The sequence below is a fragment of the Lithobates pipiens genome, unplaced genomic scaffold (genome assembly GCF_037356315.1).
Source record: "Lithobates pipiens isolate NorthernLeopardFrog02 unplaced genomic scaffold, aLitPip1_a1.2 Scaffold_18, whole genome shotgun sequence".
NCBI classification, from domain to species: domain Eukaryota; kingdom Metazoa; phylum Chordata; class Amphibia; order Anura; family Ranidae; genus Lithobates; species Lithobates pipiens.
Window position 1 is genome coordinate 595,758,356 of NW_027507758.1, and position 17,628 is coordinate 595,775,983.

Below are 17,628 nucleotides of genomic sequence, written 5' to 3' on the forward strand. Positions count from 1 at the left end.
AATGAGTATGGGGTACAATGTACCCCTACCCATTCATCTGTAAAATAAAAGTACCCAAAAAAAAAAACACAAGACACGAGATAAAATATTTTATTGCACAGCTCCGGGGGTCTTCCGTCTTCGGGGGTCTTCTCGCCGGACTCCTCCGCTATCTTCGTGTAGCTCTTTTGCTAGCGGAGGAGTCCGGCTTTCTTCCTCCCCGCCGCCGGCCTCTTCTCCCGACTTCGGGGGTCTTGTCCCCCTCTTCGGTTCTTCTGCCGGGCCACCGCGCCTTCTTATAGCTCTTTTGCAGGCGGTGGCCCGGTCTTCTGTCGCCGCCGCCTTCCGTTCTTCTGCCGGGCCACCGCGCCTTCTTATAGCTCTTTTGCAGGCAGTGGCCCGGTCTTCTGTCGCCGCTGTCGCCTTCCGGTCGCCTTCCGGTCGCCTTCCGGTCGCCTTCCGTTCTTCTTCTTGTTCTTCTTCTTCTTCTCCAGGAGATGTTGACACGTCGCTCTCTCCGGCCGGAATGCCAGAGCCGCGCTGTGCGGCCACTTATATAGTGACAATGGGGCGGTGTCACATGGTATATGTCACATGGGTTGGTCACATGGGTTGATGTCACATGGGGACTATGACATCGTAAGGGGGCGGGGTCACCATGTGACCAACCCATGTGACATATACCATGTGACACCGCCCCATTGTCACTATATAAGTGGCCGCACAGCGCGGTTCGGACAAGGGTCTGTTGTGGACTTTGGGGGGACCCCCACGCCGATTTTTTTCGGCGTTGGGGTTCCCCTTTAAGTCCATACCAGGCGGCGGGGCCCGCGACGTCTCCTTCGCGGGCCCCGCCTACCTGGAGACGCGCTCGTAATGAGCAGACTTTCCTCCGAGCGGGAACAGTTTGCTCATTTCGAAAGTGGCCTACACACGGGCGGACTGTTCACTCAAACAAAGTTTCAGCGGACAGTTTTTCGGAATTTCCGAAAAACTTTGTTCGTCAAACTGTCCGCTGAAACTGTCCGCTGAAGCCCCACACACGAGCGGACTGTCCGCTGAAACACTGTTCAGCGGACAAAGTTGAGTGAACAGTCCGCCCGTGTGTACGCGGCCTTAGAGCCGAGAAGGAAAGCTATTTTCTGAAAAACAACGTCTAAAATAGCTTGGAGACGAGTTACCTGCTGAAGTAAGAAGTCCAAAAGCTGGTAGAGTAAAGCTACCAAAACAAGGTGTATAAGAGCTGGGAAGTTTAGGCTATGATTTATGTAGGATAGTAGATATATGATATATATATATATATATATATATATATATATATATATATATATATATATATATATAACCCGCACATTCTTTCTCTGTGTCAAGACATGCAGGCCATGTTTTGACACAAGTTATATATTCTAGTTAACAGTTATATATTCTAGTTAACAAAAGGATAGCTAATGACTCTTTGCTATGTTAATTTTATGCAAGGTCACTTTGGTATTTGGGGAATAGCCTGTTTATCTAATTAGGCATTTCAAAGGATACATTGTTTCCATATTTAAGGGTGATAAAGAATGTTATTTGTGTTATTTTACCATTCAAACACTTAAATTACTTTAAAACGTTGTTGCCTTTAATAACAGGGGGAGTCTTTTCATCTTAATTAACAACAAGATCAAAAGGTGTTTGGTCAACCAATCAGGAAGCCCTCCAGTTTTAGACACTGGTATTTCCAGGGAAGGGTTTGGCTGTTAAACACACATTCATGCATTAATTCTTCATCTTGATAGAAGCACAGATTTCGATTGTAACACACATTATTGCATGCGTGGATGCTGCATAGGTGCATATACAGTGGTGTGAAAAAGTGTTTGCCCCCTTCCTCATTTCCTGTTCCTTTGCATGTTTGTCACACTTAAGTGTTTCGGAACATCAAACCAATTTAAACAATAGTCAAGGACAACACAAGTAAACACAAAATGCAATTTGTAAATGAAGGTGTTTATTATTAAAGGTGAAAAAAAATCCAAACCATCATGGCCCTGTGTGAAAAAGTGATTGCCCCCCTTGTTAAAACATACTATAACTGTGGTTGTCCACACCTGAGTTCAATTTCTCTAGCCACACCCAGGCCTGATTATTGCCACACCTGTTCACAATCAAGGCATCACTTAAATAGGAGCTGCTTGACACAGTAAGGTCCACCAGAAGATCCTTAAAAGCTACACATCATGCCGAGACCCAAAGAAATTCAGGAACAATTGAGAAAGAAAGTAATTGAGATCTATCAGTCTGGAAAGGGTTATAAAGCCATTTCCAAAGCTTTGGGAATCCAGCGAACCACAGTGAGAGCCATTATCCACAAATGGCGAAGACATGGAACAGTGGTGAACCTTCCCAGGAGTGGCCGGCCGCCCAAAATTACCCCAAGAGCGCAGCGACGACTCATCCAAGAGGTCGCAAAAGACCCCACAACAACGTCCAAGGAACTGCAGGCCTCACTTGCCTCAGTTAAGGTCAGCGTTCATGCCTCCACCATCAGGAAAAGACTGGGCAAAAATGGCCTGCATGGCAGAGTTCCAAGGAGAAAACCACTGCTGAGCAAAAAGAACATCAAAGCTCGTCTCAATTTCTCCACAACACATCTTGATGATCCCCAAGACTTTTGGGACAACATTCTGTGGACCGATGAGACAAAAGTGGAACTCTTTGGAAGGTGTATGTCCAAGTATATCTGGCGTAGAAGGAACACTGCATTTCATAAAAAGAACATTATACCAACAGTAAAATATGGTGGTGGTAGTGTGATGGTCTGGGGCTGTTTTGCTGCTTCAGGACCTGGAAGACTTGCCGTGATAAAAGGAACTATGAATTCTGCTGTCTACCAAGAGATCCTGAAGGAGAATGTCCGACCATCTTTTCGTGTACTCAAGCTGAAACGAACTTGGGTTCTGCAGCAGGACAATGATCCTAAACACACCAGCAAGTCCACCACTGAATGACTGAAGAAAAACAAAATGAAGACTTTGGAGTGGCCTAGCCAAAGTCCTGACCTGAATCCTATTGAGATGTTGTGGTATGACCTTAAAAAGGCCGTTCATGCTCGAAAACCCTCTAATGTAACTGAATTAGGACAATTCTGCAAAGATGAGTGGGCCAAAATTCCTCCAGGACGCTGTAAAAGCCTCATTGCACGTTATCGCAAACGCTTGGTTGCAGTTGTTGCTGCTAAGGGTGGCCCAACCAGTTATTAGGTTTAGGGGGCAATCACTTTTTCACACAGGGCCATGATGGTTTGGATTTTTTTTCACCTTTAATAATAAACACCTTCATTTACAAATTGCATTTTGTGTTTACTTGTGTTGTCCTTGACTATTGTTTAAATTGGTTTGATGTTCCGAAACACTTAAGTGTGACAAACATGCAAAGGAACAGGAAATGAGGAAGGGGGCAAACACTTTTTCACACCACTGTAATACATTGGACATATTATGCTGGATTGTAGTGTCTCTTTGCTTGCTTTGACATAAATGATGGATGGAACTCTGAAGGCTCTTCATTGTAATATTCACTCTGTTGGATTTTGTCATCTGTTACAAGTATCTTGTGGACTTTGTTCTGTGCTGGGCTCAATAAAATGCATCTCTGGATGAATCGAGGAGAGCTATGATGTTATCAGTATTGCTGAAACTTGACTTCATTCCTCACATGACTGGACTATTAATATTCTATGCAGTCAGGAATATTGGCATCGATGAACTCACTGTAAAGTGTATTCCCATGGGTAATAAGTTCAAAAGGCTAAAAATAAAAACCTATGTGGCTCACAGCCAAAGTTAAAAAAGCTATAAATAATAAGAAAAGAGATTTAAAAAAATATAAAAATGAAGGAGCACTATTGTTAAATGTTACAAAGAATATGTCAGAATATGTAAAATGGAAATCAAGGATGCAATAATTGAAAACAAACCACAGATTGTAAAGGTGAGCAAGACAAACCCCCAAAAATTCTTCAATTATATTAAAAGTAAAAAGGTTAGGTCTGAGCATGTAGGCCCTTTACAAAATAATCTAGAGAGGGTGACTGGGAACAAAGAGAAGGCAAATGTATTAAATACATTCTTCAGTTCTGTGTATAGAAAGGAGCATGGGGAAGCTCATGCCCATAATGGGAGTGGTAGTGACACAGCTCCAAATGATCCACAATGGCTCAAAATTGATATGGTCCAGAAACATTTAGACAGAATAAGGGTGGATAAAACACCTGGATCAGATGGCATACACCCACGGATCCTAAAAGAACTGAGCTCTTTCATTTCAAAGCCATTATATATAATTTTCGGGACTCATTAATGACAGGAATAGTACCATTGGATTAGGGATGGGGCTAATGTAGTGCCTATATTTAAAAAGGGAAAAAGGTCTTTACCAAGTATCTGTAGACATGTTAGTTTACCTTCTATAGTCAGGAAGATACTGGAGAGCTTAATACAAGACCACATAGATGAGTTCTTGCTGTAAAAAAATATTTTAAGCAACAGACAGCATGGATTCGTGAAAGACAGAAGTTGTCAAACAAATCTGATTTCTTTTTATGAGGAGGTAAGTAAAACCTTGGTGGCTGAGGAGGTGGTAAACTTTCCAAAAGCGTTCAATACAGTTCCCCACACACGGCTAATGCGTAAGGTAAAGTCTACATGCTTGGAAATATCAGTTTGTAAATTGACAGAAAACTGACTCTGAATGGTCTAAGGTTGTCAGTGGTTTACCCCAAGGTTCAGTGCTGGGACCCTTACTTTCTATTATCTTTATAAATGTTATAGGATCTGGGATTCAAAGTACCATTTCAGTCTTGGCAGATGACACCAAACTATGCAGTGGAATAACATCCTTACAGGATGTCTCAGATTTACAAACCAACGTCAATGCACTGTGTAATTGAGCAACTATGTGGCAGATGGGGTTTAATGTTGATAAATGTAAAGTTATGCACTTGGGGGATAAGAATATGTATGCATCATACATACTAGGGGAAGTACAATGGGGGGGGGGGGATCTGTAGTGGAGAAGGATCTAGGGGATTTGGTAGATCATAAGCTTAATAATAACATGGATGCGGTTTCCAAAGCGAGCAAAGTCCTTTCTTGTATTAAGAGAGGTATGACCTCCAGAGAGAGCGATATAATTTTGCCCCTGTACAAATCATTAGTAAGACTTCATCTGGAATATGCAGTTCAGTTTTGGGTTCTAGTTCTCAAAAAGTATATCAGAGAACTGGAGAAAGTACAGAGAAGGGCAATCAAACTGATAAGAGGCATGGAGGAACTCAGCTATGAGGAAAGATTAGAGGAACTGAATTTATTCTCTCTTGAGAAGAGAAGATTAAGGGGGTATGATCAACATGTACAAATATATAAGGGGTTAATATTGTGAACTTGGTGTTGAGTTATTCACTTTACGGTCAACACAGAGGACCAGGGGGCACTCCTTACACCTATAGGAAAAGAGATTTTATCCCCAAATACGAAAAGGTTTCTTCACAGTAAGTCAAAAGAATCTGTTGCACTAAAAGATATACAATAAATAAAAGAAAAAGCCGCTGACACTATATTGCTGGACACAATAACAAAACATAAAATAAAAAGTGTAGCGCTAAAAAAATAGATAAACAATAAAGCCCATCAATAATGAAAAACTGGTGGTGGTTCTTACTATGTGCAGAATAGAGGTGTGGCCATGGGGACAAAGTTTGCCCCCATCATGGCCAATCTTTTTATGGCCAAATGGGAGGAGGATGTCGTCTTTCGTGAATACAGATCTGAGCTGGTCTTCTGGAGACGATACATAGACGACATCCTCCTGACCTTGAATCCCTTAATGAGTTTATAGCAGAGCTGAATAACAATGATAGGGGTATTCTCCTTACCCATGAAGCCAGTAAAATCGTTATCCATTTCCTTGATCTGAGGATCAAAGTTGTGCATAGTACAATTAGTACATCAACCTATTTTAAAGACACGGATCGGAATGACTACATTGATTCTAAGAGTTGTCACCATAAATCCTGGTTTAAATCAATCCCTAAGAGACAATTTTTAAAGGTTGAGGAGAAATTGCACAGATCAGGAAGATTTTGTACAGGAATCCTCAATACTCAAAAAGAGATTTCTGGAAAAGGGATACGATTCCAATGAACTAGAATTTGATTCTTGATAAAAACAGGGAGGACCTCTTGGTACCTAAATCTAAAAGAGTGGATCAGAGTTTTAAATATTCACTTGTCATAGTGATTCTAATCAACATTATGAAATCAAGAAAATCATACAAAGACACTGGAAGGTTCTGAAGAGGGATAGGGTTATAGGGTCAAACCTACCTGATGTGCCCTGTGTGGTATACAGAGGGTTCCTAAATTGCAGTTGGCTCCTAATGTGGCGGATCCTCCAAAGCCACTTGTTTTCTTTCAGAACGTGGGGGGATATTTTCCTTGTAGAAAGTGTCCCATATGTAAACTAAATGCCAGTAAGAATAGGAGAACTGAGTCGTTTCAGTCCACCTCGACTCAAGAAGTATTTCCCATAAAACAGTTTATTACATGTTCTACTAAGTATGTTATTTACATCGTTCAGTGTCCCTGCGGTCTCCAGTACATTGAGCGCATGAAAAGCATTTTACAGACAAGGTTGAATAGACATGTTGCAAATATTAAGATAGAGTTTCTTATAGAGGAAGTAAACCCTGATGAGTTTACTTCCCCTGTCATTCCCTGCAAAGGCAAAGCATAATGGACTACTATGCATTGCATAGTAGCCCATTATGTGTCACTTACCTGACACAGGAGCCAGCAAAGTCACCGCTGTCCCCTGTAGTCCAGCGCATCCATCTTCTCGGTAGGGTCTCGCAGCTCCGCCGCTGTCATTCGGCGAAGCTGCAATGAGGTCACTCCCGCGCATGCGCACGGGAGCCGAGACGCGCATGCGCCGTAGACATCAGTGCCCGTCTTCAGGCAAATATCTCCTAAACCGTATAGGTTTGGGAGATATTTCTTGGACCTACAGGTAAGCCTTAATCTAGGCTTACCTGTAGGTCAAAGTGGTTTGTAAGGGTTTACAACCACTTTAAGCATAGCCTTTCCAAGCATTATGCCCTGAAACATAATTGCAACCCTGAAGGTACCACCTTTTAAGGGATTGTCTAATTTTCTGGCCATTGGAGGGGAAGTCTCCAGGTTGGAAACCATGTGGATATATCAAGCCCAAACAGTCACTCCTTTTGGAATGAATGTTGAATGGGATATAAATTCCCTCATTAACAACAGTTGATTTTTATCTTCTTTTTTTATTTTATATATTATTTTGTTTTTTATTATTATTTAGATATACAGTATCTAACAATATATATATCAACTACACTGCCTGCACTGACTGAATACAGAGTCTACACTGAATATCTAGTCAATGCTAAATATAAATATATATATATATATATACAGGTCCTTCTCAAAAAATTTGCATATTGTGATAAAGTTCTTTATTTTCTGTAATGTACTGATAAACATTAGACTTTCATATATTTTAGATTCATTACACACAACTGAAGTAGTTCAAGCCTTTTCTTGTTTTAATATTGATGATTTTGGCATACAGCTCATGAAAACCCAAAATTCCTATCTCAAAAAATTAGCATATCATGAAAAGGTTCTCTAAACAAGCTATTAACCTAATCATCTGAATCAACTAATTAACTCTAAACACCTGCAAAAGATTCCTGAGGCTTTTAAAAACTCCCAGCCTGGTTCATTACTCAAAACCGCAATCATGGGTAAGACTGCCGACCTGACTGCTGTCCAGAAGGCCATCATTGACACCCTCAAGCAAGAGGGTAAGACACAGAAAGAAATTTCTGAACGAATAGGCTGTTCCCAGAGTGCTGTATCAAGGCACCTCAGTGGGAAGTCTGTGGGAAGGAAAAAGTGTGGCAGAAAACGCTGCACAACGAGAAGAGGTGACCGGACCCTGAAGAAGATTGTGGAGAAGGACCGATTCCAGACCTTGGAGGACCTGCGGAAGCAGTGGACTGAGTCTGGAGTAGAAACATCCAGAGCCACCGTGAACAGGCGTGTGCAGGAAATGGGCTACAGGTGCCGCATTCCCCAGGTCAAGCCACTTTTGAACCAGAAACAGCCTGACCTGGGCTACAGAGAAGCAGCACTGGACTGTTGCTCAGTGGTCCAAAGTACTTTTTTCGGATGAAAGCTAATTTTGCATGTCATTCGGAAATCAAGGTGCCAGAGTCTGGAGGAAGACTGGGGAGAGGGAAATGCCAAAATGCCTGAGGTCCAGTGTCAAGTACCCACAGTCAGTGATGGTCTGGGGTGCCATGTCAGCTGCTGGTGTTGGTCCTCTGTGTTTTATCAAGGGCAGGGTCAATGCAGCTAGCTATTAGGAGATTTTGGAGCACTTCATGCTTCCATCTGCTGAAAAGCTTTATGGAGATGAAGATTTCATTTTTCAGCACGACCTGGCACCTGCTCACAGTGCCAAAACCACTGGTAAATGGTTTACTGACCATGGTATTACTGTGCTCAATTGGCCTGCCAACTCTCCTGACCTGAACCCCATAGAGAATCTGTGGGATATTGGGAAGAGAAAGTTGAGAGACGCAAGACCCAACACTCTGGATGAGCTTAAGGCCGCTATCGAAGCATCCTGGGCCTCCATAACACCTCAGCAGTGCCACAGGCTGGTTGCCTCCATGCCACGCCGCATTGAAACAGTCATTTCTGCAAAAGGATTCCCGACCAAGTATTGAGTGCATAACTGAACATAATTATTTGAAGGTTGACTTTTTTTGTATTAAAAACACTTTTCTTTTATTGGTCGGATGAAATATGCAAATTTTTTGAGATAGGAATTTTGGGTTTTCATGAGCTGTATGCCAAAATCATCAATATTAAAACAAGAAAAGGCTTGAACTACTTCAGTTGTGTGTAATGAATCTAAAATATATGAAAGTCTCATGTTTATCAGTACATTACAGAAAATAATGAACTTTATCACACTATGCTAATTTTTTGAGAAGGACTTGTATATATATATTAGACTGCAGTGCTAATTTTAGTCTTAGGACTAAAATGGCATTTTAGTTTTAGTCTCATTTTAGTCTTCTGCAATTGTTTTAGTTTTAGTCGTATTTTGTCGACTAAATCTCCAGTACATTTTAGTAGACTAAAATGTCCTAGGTTTTAATCGACTAATGTATCCAGTACATTTCAGTAATTGCAATTTAGTTGTAGTGATAGTCTTTTGGCATTTTATTTTTAGTCTAATTTTAGTCTAAAATGGCTTTTAGTTTTAGTTGTATTTTAGTCATCTCAATTGTTTTAGTTCTAGTCGTATTTTAGCCGACTAAAATAGTATTCATTTAGTCGATTAAAATGTTTTAGTCATTTTAGTCGGCTAAAATGTTTTAGTCGTTTTAGTCAACTAAATTAACACTGCTAGATTGTATATATATATATATATCAAATACACTGCCGCTAACTAACCTGCCGTCCACACACTATACAAGACTGCTATGTAAGCAGCCTTATATAGTGTGGGGCATGAACTTAGACCCCTGAGCCATGATTGGCCAAAGGCACCCTGCTTTGGCCAATTATGGCTCTCTCAGCGCTGTGATTGGCCAATGCATGCAGGTCAGGTGCATGCTTTGGCCAATCATGTAGCAATGCACTGCAATCTCGCAGTGCATTATGGGGTGTTCTGCGGCGCTCAAATATATTCGGTTAGTTTTAGAACAAATGATCGACTCGAACTGCGGGCTACTGATAATGAAGAAGTGCCAGCACAGTACAGAGAGGATTGTTTTATATTAAACATTACTCAATAGCCCCCTTTCTAAATCTTCCAAAGCTTGTTAGGATTTCTACGCAAAGAAAAAGCACCTTCATTGGCAACATGTCAAAATTATGAAGTAGGTGTTTTCCCAATTTGGATGAAAAAGTGGGACGCCGAACGGAACCAAGAGGCGGTGACATCTAGTTGTGGAAACACAAATTACAATCACAAATATAAACAAATGGTCTAAATACAGAGAGAATAAGAAATTTAATAGAAATCAATCTCTAAAAAGGGACAATGACATATATCTATTAACCGGTTCCCGACCAGCGCACGCCAATGTACGTCGGCAGAATGGCACGGGCAGGCATATTGGCGTACAGGTACGTCCAATCTTCAATGCCGCCCTGCCATCGCGAGCGCGCTCCCGTGCCGGTCGGGACCCCCGTGAGTCCGGTCGCGGGTCCCGTGGACTCGATCGCCGCGGGCATACCCGCGATCATCTCATGGGAGGGCTGAATGGAGAAGCGCCGTTGTAAACAGCATTTATCCATTCTGCCTAGCAACTAGTGATGCTGATCTCTGCTCCATGTGATTGGAGCAGAGATCAGTGTTCACTAAATGAAAGCCCAACCCCCCACAGTTAGTAACACACCCCTAGGAACACTTAACCCCTACACTGCCATCCACTGGTTAACCCCTTCACTGCCAGTGTCATTTACACAGGAATCACTGCATTTATATAGCAGTGATTGCTGTATAACTGACAATGGTCCAAAAAATGTGTCACAAAATGTCCAATGTGTCTGCCATAATGTCGCAGTCACAATTAAAATCACTGATCGCCGCCATTACTAGTAAAAAAAAATAATAATAAAAAATTATTAATAAAAATGCCATACAACTATCCCTATTTTGTAAACGCTATAACTTTTGCGCAAACAAATCAATAACCGCTTATTGCGATTTTTTTTACCAAAAATATGTAGAAGAATACGTATCGGCCTAAACTGAGGGAAAAAAATGTTTTTTTTATATATTTTTGGGGGATATTTATTATAACATAAAGTAAAAAATAATGAGTTTTTTTCAGAATTGTCGCTCTATTTTTGTTTATAGCGCAAAAAATAAAAACCGCAGAGGTGATCAAATACCACCAAAAGAAAGCTCTATTTGTGGGAAAAAAAGGACGTCAATTTTGTGTGGGAGCCACGACCGCGCAATTGCCAGTTAAAGCGACGCAGTGCCGAATCGCAAAAAGTGGTCTGGTCTTTGACCAACAAAATGGTCCGGTCTGTAAGTGGTTAAACATACAGTATCTCACAAAATTGAGTACACCCCTCACATTTTTGTAAATATTTTATTATATCTTTTCATGTGACAACACTGAAGAAATGACACTTGGCTACAATGTAAAGTTGTGAGTGTACAACTTGTATAACAGTGCAAATTAGCTGTCCCCTCAAAATAACTCAACACACAGCCATTAATGTCTAAACCACTAGCAACAAAAGTGAGTACACCCCTAAGTGAAAATGTCCAAATTGGGCCCAAAGTGTCAATATTTTGTGTGGCCACCATTATTTTCCAGCACTGCCTTAACCCTCTTGGGCATGGAGTTCACCAGAGCTTCACAGGTTGCCACTGGAGTCCTGGTTGTAAACCCTAATGGAAAAAAAAAACACCCTGCAAGATAAAGGCATAATGAGCTAGTATGCATAGCATACTAGCTCATGTTGAATTACTTACCTGAGAATGAAGCCCCCGAAGCTGTCCTCATTTCCCCCCCGGCAACATATATCCCAGAGGTTACTTCCAGGTATTGCGGCTCTGGCGCTGTTATTTGCCGGAGCTGTGATGACGTCACTTCCGTGCATGCGCGGGAGCCGCTGGGAATGGCACAGTACAACTGAAGCAACGGTACATACTGCCATTGCTTCAGTTGTTTTAAATGCACACGTGCCACATGACTTTGACACATGCAAATACAGGGATAGCTCCTAAACCGCCCAGTGCAGCTACAGGTAAGCCTAATTATAGGCTTGCCTGTCGTTTAAAGTGGTTGTAAAGGGTTTACAACCACTTTAAGGGCCAAGCCTTTTTTGGCACTTTTTGTTTACAAGTACTAATCTGCATCTTTTGCTTGAAAATTACTTAGAATCCCTACACACTTTATATATACTATATATATATATATATAGTATACATAGTTCCAGTATATACTGGAAGGAGGGTTCCAAGGTGGTCCCATGCGTCTCAGTTTTGGAGAGGACCAGCAACTGAAGATGCAACCAGGGGAGGACTCTTCAGAAGAGGGCCACGCGCAAGGCTGGCTGCTCGGCAAGAGCCTGGAAGCTAAGCTGCAAAGGACACCAGGTGAAACCACACCCATCGCCGGACCGGCCACACCTATCGCCGGACCGGCTGCAAGATACTGTTATCGTATGAGAGTTCTCTAATTTCATCCTTCAGTTTCAACCAAGTCTGTGGCAGAGACTTTTCATTCTAAAGTTCTACAACCAAGTCTGTGGCAGAGACTTTTCATTCTAAAGTTCTACAACCAAGTCTGTGGCAGAGACTTTGCTTTATCTGAATCACCTGTCGGTTGATAAATTCACCAAAAGGGGATTTATCCGATAGTTGTAATATCCAGTTGCGAATGGCTATTGCCTGGATTGCATAGAGAGAGACATTGAACTGTCAGCAGTTCCAAGAGTACCTGAGCTTTCCTACCCGTACCCTTTATTCCCTACTGAGAGACAAATAAAAATCCCTAAAGTGGATCCAGTGTCAGTCTCAGTAGTTCGTTGTACCATCTACCTTGGGAAATCCCTAGACGTACACGAGGTCAAGAAGGTAACGGTAAGGCCAAAAATAACCAGCCGCTCCTTCGGGGGTCAGTGCTATATATATATATATATATATATATATATATATATATATATATATATATATATACAGTGCCTTGCGAAAGTATTCGGCCCCCTTGAACTTTTCAACCTTTTGCCACATTTCAGGCTTCAAACATAAAGATATAAAATGAAAATTTTTTGTGAAGAATCACCAACAAGTGGGACACAATTGTGAAGTGGTACAAAATCTATTGGATAATTTAAACTTTTTTAGCAAATAAAAAACTGAAAAGTGGTGCGTGCAAAATTATTTGGCCCCTTTACTTTCAGTGCAGCAAACTCACTCCAGAAGTTCAGCGAGGATCTCTGAATGATCCAATGTTGTCCTAAATGACTGATGGTGATAAATAGAATCCACCTGTGTGTAATCAAGTCTCTGTATAAATGCACCTGCTCTGTGATAGTCTCAGGGTTCTGTTGAAAGCGCAGAGAGCATCATGAAGACCAAGGAACACACCAGGCAGGTCCGTAATACTGTCGTGGAGAAGTTTAAAGCCGGATTTGGATACAAAAAGATTTCCCAAGCTTTAAACATCCCAAGGAGCACTGTGCAGGCGATCATTTTGAAATGGAAGGAGTATCAGACCACTGCAAATATACCAAGACCAGGCCGTCCCTCTAAACTTTCAGCTCAGACAAGGAAAAGACTGATAAGAGATGCAGCCAAGAGGCTCATGATCACTCTGGATGAACTGCAGAGAACTACAGCTGAGGTGGGAGAGTCTGTCCATAGGACAACAATCAGTCGTACACTGCACAAATCTGGCCTTTATGGAAGAGTGGCAAGAAGAAAGCCATTTCTCAAAGATATCCATAAAAAGTCTAGTCTAAAGTTTGCCACAAGCCACCTGGGAGACACACCAAACATGTGGAAGAAGGTGCTCTGGTCAAATGAAACCAAAATCGAACTTTTTGCCCACAATGCAAAACTATATGTTTGGCGTAAAAGCAACACAGCTCATCACCCTCAACACACCATCCCCACTGTCAAACATGGTGGTGGCAGCATCATGGTTTGGGCCTGCTTTTCTTTAGCAGGGACAGGGAAGATGGTTAAAATTGAGGGGAAGATGGATGCAGCCAAATACAGGACCATTCTGGATGAAAACCTGTTGGAGTCTGCAAAAGACCTGAAACTGGGACGGAGACTTATCTTCCAACAAGACAATGATCCCAAACATACAGCAAAATCTACAAAGGAATGGTTCACAAATAAAAGTATCCAGGTGTTAGAATGGCCAAGTCAAAGTCCAGACCTGAATCCAATCGAGAATCTGTGGAAAGAGCTGAAAACTGCTGTTCACAAACGCTCTCCATCCAACCTCACTGAGCTCGAGCTGTTTTGCAAGGAAGAATGGTCAAGAATTTCAGTCTCTCGATGTGCAAAACTGGTAGAGACATACCCCAATCGCAGCAAAAGGTGGCTCTACAAAGTATTAACGCAGGGGGGCCGAATAATTTTGCACGCCCCAGTTTTCATTTTTTTATTAGTTAAAAAAGTTTCAAAAATCCAATTGATTTCGTTCCACTTCACAATTGTGTCCCACTTGGTGATTCTTTACAAAAAAGAAAAATTTTATATCTTTATGTTTGAAGCCTGAAATGTGGCAAAAGGTTGAAAAGTTCAAGGGGGCGAATACTTTCGCAAAGGCACTGTGTATATATATATATATATATATATATATATATATATATATATATATATATATATATATATATATATATATATATATATATATATATATATATATATATATATATATATATATATATATATATATATATATTTATTTGTTTTTTGCAGAGACCCTAGAGAATAAAATGGCAATCATTTTAACTTTTTATGTCACTCAGTATTTGCACAGCAGTATTTCAAATGCACTTTTTAGAAAAAAATACTCTTTAATTAATTTTAATGCAAAAAAAAACACAATATGCTGTGTAAACCAATTTTTTGTAAAATATAAAAGATGATGTTACGCTGAGTAAATAGATACCTAACATGTAACGCTCATGGAAAAAATGATGCATGCACATGGAATGGAGACGAACTACGATACTCCATAGGCGACATCCATAGGTGACGTTTTAAACATTTTTACAGGTTATCCGTTTAAAACTACAGAGGAGGTCTTGCATTGATCTTGATTCTTGATTGATCTTGCTCTAATGCTTGTGGCGATAACTCACATGTGTGGCGCGAACACTGTTTACATTGGAGTGCGCGACTTACATTTGTGTTCACTTCTGTGCACAAGAACAAAGGGATGGGCGCGCTTACATTTTTTTTTTCTTCTTAATTAATTTTTTTAATTACATTGTCCCTTTCATTTTTATTTTTAATTATTTTTATTCCTATTACAAGGAATGTAAATATCCCTTGTAATAGAAATAAGGAATGACAGGTCCTCTTTATGGAGAGATCTGGGGTCTATAAGACCCAAAATCTCTCCTTTACCTTTTGAGAGCAAAAGCTAAAAAAAAAAAAATGCTTCCTTCATGATGTCACTCCGTTCCCCCTAGATCATAGAGGTGATCAGAGACAATCTGGTCTCTAGTCACCTTTATAGCCAGAACCGTTGGCTCATTGGCAGTGTCAGAAACCATGAATCAGACCGAGACAGAAGTACAGTTAATCACACTTGTTTAATAATAATAAAAGGGCAAACAGAGTACACCAGAAAGGCAGAGGGAGATTAGGGAAGTAAACAAGTGGCTGAAGTGCTGGTGTAGTAAGGAGGGGTTGGGTTCCTGGAGGACTGGGACGACTTCTTATTCAATAACCGGTACTATAGAAGGTACGGACTGCACCTAAATGAGGAGGGTGTAAATCACCTGGAAATAAGGATGGCCAAAAAGTTAGAGGGGTTTTTAAACTAGGCGATGGGGGGGAGGGGCCAGAGATAGAGATAGTCAGCGTGGAACATATTCCAGAGGGTAATATTAGGGTCATTAGTGGTAGGGTAACCAAAGCACATAAACCCAAGGTAAGTATAGTAGCAAGTCCTAGTTGCAATCTCGGAACACTCAAGAGGATAGTATGTGACTGGTCAAAATATATTAATGCATTAAAGTGTTTGTTCACCAATGCCAGAAGTCTGCCAAGCAAAATAGGTGAGTGGGAAGCTCTGGTGCATCAGGAGAGTTATGATGTAATTGGTATTGCTGAAACTTGGCTTCATTCTTCACATGACTGGGCTATTAATATTCCTGGCTATGCACTCTTTCGGAAAGATAGAGTAAAAAGGAAAGGTGGAGGGGTCTGTCTGTATGTGAGAAGTGACCTCAAAGTGAGTGTGAAAGAGGACCTGGTGGATGGAGAGTGTGATGAGTCTGAAGCATTATGGGTGGAACTGCATATAGATGTGCGTAGTTCAAAGATAATCATTGGAGTTTGTTATAGAGAGACTCAGCTCCTTGCACAGATGGAAAGGGCTGCAAAGGCTGGGACAGTGATAATAATGGGGCATTTTAACTACCCAGAAATTAACTGGAGTAATGGCTCTGCTGGGACAGTGAAAGGGCAAAAATGTATAAACCTATTACAGTATTACAGGACAATTTTATGGCCCAGTTTATTGAGGCCCCAACTAGGAATGATGCTCTGTTGGACCTGGTAATCTCAAACCATGAAGAGTGTATTACTAATGTTCAGATAAAGGAACACCTGGGTAGCAGTGGCCATAACATGATTTCATTTGATGTTAGCTGTAAGCAAAAATCACATATGGGAAAGATAAAAACACTTAATTTCAAGAGAGCAAATTTTCCAAGGATGAGGGCTGCTCTCAAAGACTTAGACTGGGAGAGAATATTGGCACCAATGGGCACAGCACAGAAATGGGAATTCTTCAAAAAGTCTGTTTGTGAACTCACTGCAAAGTATATTCCTATGGGCAATACGTTTAAAAGGCCAAAAATAAAACCTATGTGGCTCACAGCCAAAGTTAAAAAAAGCTATAAACTATAAGAAAAGAGTTTAAAAAAATATAAAAATGAAGGAACACTAGTGTCATTTAAATTTTACAAAGAATATAACAGAATATGTAAAAAGGAAATCAAGGATGCAAAAATTCAAAACGAAAGACAGATTGCAAAAGATAGTAGGACAAACCCCCAAAAATTCTTCAAATATATTAATAGCAAAAAGATCAAGTCTGAGCATGTAGGCCCTTTACAAACTTAATCTAGAGTGGGTGACTGGGGACAAAGAGAAGGCTAATTTATTAAATACTTTCTTCATGTCTGTGCATAAAAAGGAGCATGGGGGAGCTCATGTCCATAATGGGGGTGGTTGTGCCCCCATTCCACAATGGCTCAAAAGTGATATGGTCCAGAAATATTTGGACAGAATAAAGGTGGATAAAGCACCTGGACCTGATGGCATCCACCCACGGATCCTAAAAGAATTGAGCTCTGTAATTTCAAAGCCATTGTATCTAATTTTTAGGGACTCATTAATGACAGGAATAGTACCACTGGATTGGCGCAGGGCCAATGTGATGCCTATATTTAAAAATGGAAAAAAGTCTTTACCAAGTAACTATAGACCTGCTAGTTTAACTTCTATAGTTGGGAAGATGCTGAAGAGATTAATAAAAGACCACATAGACGAGCTCTTGCAGGAAAAAAATATTTTAAGCAACAGACAGGATGGATTCATGAAAGACAGAAGTTGTCAGACAAACCTGATTTCTTTTTATGAGAAGGTAAGTAAAACCTTGGACAGAGGGGTGTCGGTGGACGTGGTATACTTGGATTTTGCAAAAGCGTTCCATACAGTTCCGCACATATGGCTCATGTGTAAGGTAAAGTCTACAGGTTTGGAAATATCAGCTTGTATATGGATAGAAAACTAGCTAAAAGGCAGAATTCAGAGAGTAGTGGTCAATGATTCTTAATCT